This window comes from Aptenodytes forsteri, unplaced genomic scaffold (assembly GCF_000699145.1).
Source record: "Aptenodytes forsteri isolate BGI_AS27 unplaced genomic scaffold, ASM69914v1 Scaffold67, whole genome shotgun sequence".
In the NCBI taxonomy this organism is placed as follows: domain Eukaryota; kingdom Metazoa; phylum Chordata; class Aves; order Sphenisciformes; family Spheniscidae; genus Aptenodytes; species Aptenodytes forsteri.
In genome coordinates, this window is record NW_008795373.1 from 615199 (window position 1) to 622580 (window position 7382).

Below are 7382 nucleotides of genomic sequence, written 5' to 3' on the forward strand. Positions count from 1 at the left end.
CCCCCCGGCCAGCTTTCCCCCAGTTTATGTGCTGAGCATGACGTCACATGGTATGGAATGTCCCTTTGGCCAGTTGGGGTCAGCTGTCCTGGCTGTGCCCCCTCCCAGCTTCTTGTGCACCTCCAGCCTTCTCAGTCAGTAGAGCATGGGAAGCTGAAAAGTCCTTGGCTAGTGTAAGCACTGCTTAGCAACAACTAAAACATCAGTGTGTTATCAACATTATTCTCATCCTAAACCCAAAACACAGCACTGTACCAGCTACTAGGAAGAAAATGAACTCTATCCCAGGTGAAACCAGGACACCCAACAAAAAACAACCAGAATAAAACCCCAAAGAAAATACCAGAGGCCAAAAGGAACATGCTAATTACTAGATTGCCTTCCAGCACTAGGTGGGCTCCTCATTTTAAGTGCAGCATAACTTACTTCTCTAGAAATTTTCAAAGGATTAAAGGAGGAGTCTTTGTCAGTCTTTGTCAGCTAAAGCTAATCAAGATTTGATCATTCAGGCAAATATTTATGCTCACCTTTATAACTTTTCTTAAATTATTTGGTTATCTGAATGCAGTGATGGGAATGAAACGGTATGCTGCCAAACAAGGCATGTTCATCAGTTCATGTATTTACCATATACGAAATATTATTAGGCTATCACTTTGGAACTGGCTGATTGACCAAACTCCCATATTTTTCCTTGAGTATAAAGCTACTTCGTAAAGTGACTATTTATGAATTAAGAAGTCATCAAGATGAACTACGACATACACAAGCATCTGCCAAAATAACCATTTACCATTTGCAACTACAGGTGCAGTTACCAAATGAAGAGTCAGAAGCCTGCCCTTGTTGGAATATGATCACACATGTGCTTTACTTGGAACAGAGACCAGTGCTTGGTAAGTCCACAAAGCTGTTTGTGTCAACTTCAAGGGCTATTTAAGCTCTACAAAATATTTCCAATCTTATGAGAACCACATTTCAGGCTTCTGAAGCAACAGATCTGGCTTAAACAAAGTTGAAAAACGTGATTAAATTATTACAGGAATGACTATGCATTCTTTATTCAATACATGACCATCTATAATGGAAAAGGCTGTGCAACTTAACTGTTTCCAATTTAATCAAATTGTAATTCAAGTCACACACAAGGGGAGAAAAAAAAAATTAAGTCTAATGACTAATCTAAAAGATTAATCTTTAGTGTCTCTACCTAGTACACCCTGAAAGTTGACTGAAATATATGTTAAGTTATACAGTAAGCAAAAAAATCCCAAGATTATAGGCCAGTAATTCTCAAAAGGAACTCTCAAGGACTTCATATGCAGCCACTGCAGGAAAACTTCTTAGTGAGCCTCATCTTGAAATTAGCAGTCAGAAGTGCAACCACCTTTAATGTTATTTAAGAAGATGATCTTTCCTGAGTTCAAAAGCCACTATTTTCATGTATGACTTATATAGCAGCAATCCATCAGCACAAGGCATTAGGATAATTCAAACAAAATGAGAATACGATCAAATAAGATGCAACAAAAAAACCCCAACATTACAATAAAACTGGATATTGTTGTATATCACCATGATCTTTAAAACATCAAAAGCATCTAATTAAGGATAACAGTAGGCCTTTCAAATGTTTGTGCTCAGTGAAAAAGGACCATTCATTTTTGAGTACAAGGATCCAAATTATATTTCCTAATCAGTTTGTGAAGTTTTAGGCATGTAAACTGAAGCCTAAGATCTACAAAGTTTGCAGGACCATGAGGTGGGGAGCACTACCTTCACAAATAGTCAGTGGAAAATTCTCAGTGCTACAAAACTTGAAAGGAACAGATCTGAATGAAGATGTCACATGAAGTTAAAACAACAGGCAATGCAGAAGAGACAAATAATGCTCTATTTGAACTAACAAGAAGTACCTTGAAAAAATCTAGTATAATGCAAACAGAAAATGCTTCTGGAGGGAAGGGAGAAGTGTTGTTTAATACTTTCAATTACAGCACAATTCTCTGGATGAAGCTTTTTTTTCCCCCCTCCCTACTTCACCCCCCAAAAAAGTTCATTTAATGCCAAAAGGAGACATCTTTACTACTTCATTATTCGCCACGTTATCATCTTTAACTTAGAGTTACTGGAACATAAGTAATTGAAGTGAATACTGCCAAACTATAAGTTATATTTTGCAATGCATTGTTCCTGCTTTTATTTCTTCATTATTCAAAGCTGAAAGAAGTCAAGAGCAGCTCTGACAGAGAAACCCAGTTACATCAACAACCAAAGTAAACATTTAGCTTGTCATCCCTTTTCTGAGTTGTTTACAATCCAAGAAACAAAAGTTACAACTCCTCACCCAAGAAAGTAGGTTTTATATGAAGTTTCTGATCATTAACCAATAAAATCAGTTGCAAAGTTCCATTTTGAATTGATTTCACTGAACAACTCCAAATGGAAATCCCACCGACAACTCTTCATTCACAAGCAGCATTTGCAACATAAGGTCATAAATTAAGCAATGAAAAAAGGAAGCTCAGCAACACGTTTTGGACAGGAGTGGTAGGCTTTTTAGGTTCACACAGACTCTTCTAGTAGCTTTGGTCCAGTTTTTAACTTATCTTAACTTCTAATTTCTGATATGCACAATGTTGCAGTACCTGAAAGCAAGAGTGCACACTAGAGAAAAAAAAAGGTTTTCTGAAAAACTGCCCGTCTGAGACAATCCCTAAAGGTTTCCTAGTACTAACTCTACGTAGTATCTGAGGGGTTTTTATTTATTTGTTGCTGGATTTTTAATTTGTAACTTTATGGCCTTTAGTAATAGAAATGGACTGAAGAGAAAGACAGAGAAAAGACAGTGGATGTACTCCTAGGATACTACTCAGACCTGTTTTAAGATGGAATCAGTAATACCCAAAAATACCTATGGATCTCCTTCCCTCTTCATAAACGAAGCTTTGAAGAACAGTATTTCCATTATAGGCATCTATCTTTGGCATGAATTGCCTGTGTTTCCCCTAGAAATATCTTAAGATGGCCTATCAATTTCCAAACGCATTTAATGGGCAGAGGTCTTGAGAGATGAGACTCCTACCAGCTCAGTCACCTGGCGGAGAGGGCACAGTTTGTGCCGCAGCTCTAAGAAAGCTAAGGAGAAGATAGAACCACAAACTTCACTGGTAGGAGTTTTATATATGAGTCATCATGGAGGAAAGTAATAGAGCGAGAGAAAGAGATGCAACCATGTAGGAAATCAGGCCTTATTACATCCCATGCAATATTTTCTTCCTTCTCTCCAAAGCCTGCCCATAAACTCTCTAAACATACATGAAAAAATATTACAAGAAAGGCAGCTTCTGTCAACAGTACTTAATCTAGTAACAAAACTTCTGCTAGAATACATAAACATGGGCTTTGACTTACAGGGTAGAACTTTAGCACTAGATTAACACACCCTTAATGTAGATATCTACCTGAAAGCAAACTCCTATTACAGGATACAAAGATCTAGGCAACAGTAGATGGACTGATTAGTGAATAACCATGGGACCAGCCACTAGGTTTCTACCTCAGGATGAGACAAATCATCCCCTATAGCAAAGCCTATAATGAGAACTTAGACATACACTTGCACTTACAAACCAACACATATATTTAGGTATCTTACTACTGATCTGGACTCCACCTACTGTCATTGTTTCATATAAGAATATTTGGAAACAAAGTTATGCACAAGGAGCAGATTACTTCTGCCATATGCCTAAGTCTCTTCATATTCATCTTTGGTTCAATTAACTCCAAAGCAAAATGCTGATAGTAAAACTAAGTTTCCTTTGTACACATTGTGCTTAATTATTTATGCAACTGTCTTGATAGCATATTAACTGCTCCATCCTACACTATTACTTGGACTTGACATTTTATTTGAAAGATACCTTGGGAATAACAAGATTCGTGATCTGCATCCAAAATAATGTTTAATGAAAGAATTGTCACAAACTCAGTCTAGCACCACATAACGTAACCAGAGTAGGTCGATTGAGATTTGGCCTACAAACTATCCAATCACAAGACAGGACAAACAGGTTGGTGTACCTGATCTGAAGAATGATGCTGAAGCAAGAGATGCAATGGTAATCACAAGGGCAAAGATAAGTTGCATAAAACAGTGGTGGAACCAAAGTAAAGGAGAAAGGACCATTGAAGCAGATTTGACATATTAGATTCCACAAAGCCATAAGAAATACATCCCATGGTGCCCACAGCCAGGGTTACCGTGAGGCCACTCTCTATCCTTTTTGATATGTCACCATGACTGGCGGAAGTGCCTGAAAACTGCAAAAAGGCAACCATCATGCACATGTTCAAGATGGAGTATGCAGGGAGCTACAGGCCAGTCAGCCTCATCTCAGTTCTCAGAAAGCTATCAAAGAAAATCCTCCCCAAAGTAGTACCCAAGCACATGAAAGCAACTGGGAGCACACCCTGCATGGATTTGGTAAGGGCACATCGTGCTGAAATAACCTCATTGCCTTCTATGAGATGGATGGCTCAGTAGATGAGGGGAGAACACCAGATGCTGTTTAGCTTAACTTGAGCAAGGCTTTCTATACTGTCTCCCATAGTATTCTTATGGCTAAGCTGCTGAGATATGGACTAAGCAGACTATAAGGTGCTCTTGGGGGAAAAAAGAAGGAAAAAATAAAAAGAAAAAAACACAAACAAAAAAACCCAAGCCACAACACAAAAAAACCCCATTAACTTACCAGCAATGTCCTTCAAGGATCAATATTGGCCAATACTGTTCAATGTTTTCATTAAATACCTGGACAATGGGACAGTATGTACTCTCAGCAGGTTTGTGCATCATACCAGATTAAGAGGGGGAGGAAGACACACCAACGGAAACACTGGAGGGCAGGGCTCCTATCCAAATGGACCTTGACAGGCTGGAAAAACGGGAACCACATGAAATCCAAGGGCAAATGGAAAGTCCTGCATCTAGAGTTCAGTAATCCAATACAGCAACACAGGCAGGGGGCTCGAAGGCTAGGAAGTGGCTTTGCAAAAAAGACACTAGTGGATAACAAGTTGAAAATGAGTCAGTAGTGTGCCCTTGCAACCATGAAGGCCAAGTGTTTACAAGGCTGCATTAGCAGGAGTAGCCAGCAAGTTGAGGGACGTGATTATCTTCCTCTGCTTGGCATTGGAGAGACTGCATCTGGAGTACTGTGTCCAGTTTTGGACTCCTCAGTACAAGCAAGACATCAACATATTGGAGAGAGTCAATTAAATGATATGGATGTTGAAGCATGTGACGTATGTCCAAAAGACAAGGACCAACAGTCAAAAGTTGCAATGAAGGAAATTCCAATGACAAAGAGGTTTCCTCACATGCACAGTGAGGGTTATTAAATAATGGAAGAAGTTGCCCAGAGAGGCTGCGGAATCTCCAACCTTGGTGATATTCAATGCTTGACCGGACAATGCTTTCAGCAACCTGACCTACTTTGCCCTTTCTGAGAAAGGGGCTGAACTACAGCTTAGGGATGACCTACAGAAGCTGGATGTATGTAAATGTATGAGACTGGACTTGATACACCTGAAAGTGCCAAAAGAATTGGTTGATGCAATTGCAAGGCTGCTGCTTATCAGAGAATCACGGTAAATCAGGGGAGATCTTGATGGCTAGGGGGAGGGGAAAAAAAAAATCTAAAATCATAGCCATTTTCAATCAAGAAAGGTAAGGAGGAGCACCCAAGGCACTATAGGCTGATCTGGCTCAGCTGAGTCCTCGGAAAAATCATGGGAGCATGTATTCTTCTAATCACATAAAGGAAAAGACATTAATCCAGAATAGGAACCAATTTCCCCATGGTAAATCATGCTCAAGCAATGCTATTGCCTTAAATGATAAAATACCTGGCTACAAGAATGAAAGAAAAGACATAGATGTAATGCACATTGCCTTATTAAGACTTTTGGCACCATCTCCCACTGCATTCTTCTTTCCAGGCTAAGGAAACACAGGCTGAATAAACTGACTCACATAGTTTGAAAACTAAGTGAACAAGCTTAAAAGAGAGTCAACTACTGGCTGTCAACTCAATGTCAAACAAGTCAAGTAATCTTGAGTCAATACTGGAGCCTATAAAGCTCAACATTTTCATCAGAAACCTGGATGATGAGACAAAAAACACTAACAATGCTAAATCATCTGGGATGGGGGATACAGCTGGAGCAGAGCTTCAATTCAGAGGGTTGTTTCCTTGAGAACCTTAAGGACTGGGCCAGCAAATCCCTTATGATGCTCAACAGTGGAAAGCACAAAGATCTGCACCTGGAGCAGAACACCATGCTTCAGAAGCAGCTCAGAAGTAATTGGCTGAGTAGCAGCCCTGCTGAAAAAAAGATATGTTTGTCATGATGGATGCCAAACTGAAAGACAACAATGCACTCTCAACACAGTAAGGCAAACTATGCATCAGACTGAAATTCGAGAAGTGTGGCCAGCAGTTTGAGGGAAGTTACACTATTGTTGAATAGAAGGGAAGAGAAGACACATGCCTGCAATACTGGGCCCAGCGTGGCCAGCAGTTTGAGGGAAGTTACTCTTCCCTTCTATTCAACAGTAGTGAAGACACATGCCTGCAATACTGGGCCCAGTTTTGTTCACCCCACCAGGTCAAGAAGGACATAGGGAAACTCGGGAGGGTCAAGTAGATGACCACCCAGAGGGTGAGTAACCTAGACCACATGACCTCTAAGGAAAAGCTTTACAGACTGTGCTTTTTCAGTCTGCCAAGAAGAGGATAAGCTGTAATCAAATAGCAACCTAGAGCTATTTGAAAGAGACATGCAAAGATGGCATAGCCAAACTTTTCTTTGCAATGGCAGATGGTAAAACAAGAGGCAACAGCCACAAGTTGTGACTTGACAGTTTAAGACATTACCAAAAAAATGCTTTGCTAGGAAGGCAATGGAAGATTGCTAGGAAGGCAGTTCAACCTCTTCTGTTGGAGGTTTTTAAGACTTAGCTGGACAAAAGAATAATTTTGGTCTGAACAGAAGGATGGACTAAATTTTCTCCAGACTCTTCTATAAATCAACAGTTTACAATTCTTACGGCCCTAAAACATTGTTGTGGTTTAACCCCAGCCGGCAACTAAGCACCACACAGCCGCTCGCTCACTCTCCCCCCCTCCCTAGTGGGATTGGTGAGAGAATCAGAAGGTCCTAAGTAAGAAAACTCATGAGTTAAGAACAGTTTAATAATTGAAATATAATAATATTAATTTGTAATGTAAAGGAAAACAACAAAAGAGAGAGAGGGGAACAAAACCCAGGAAAAATAAGTGATGCAACCGCTCAACAACCAGCTGGCCCCTGAG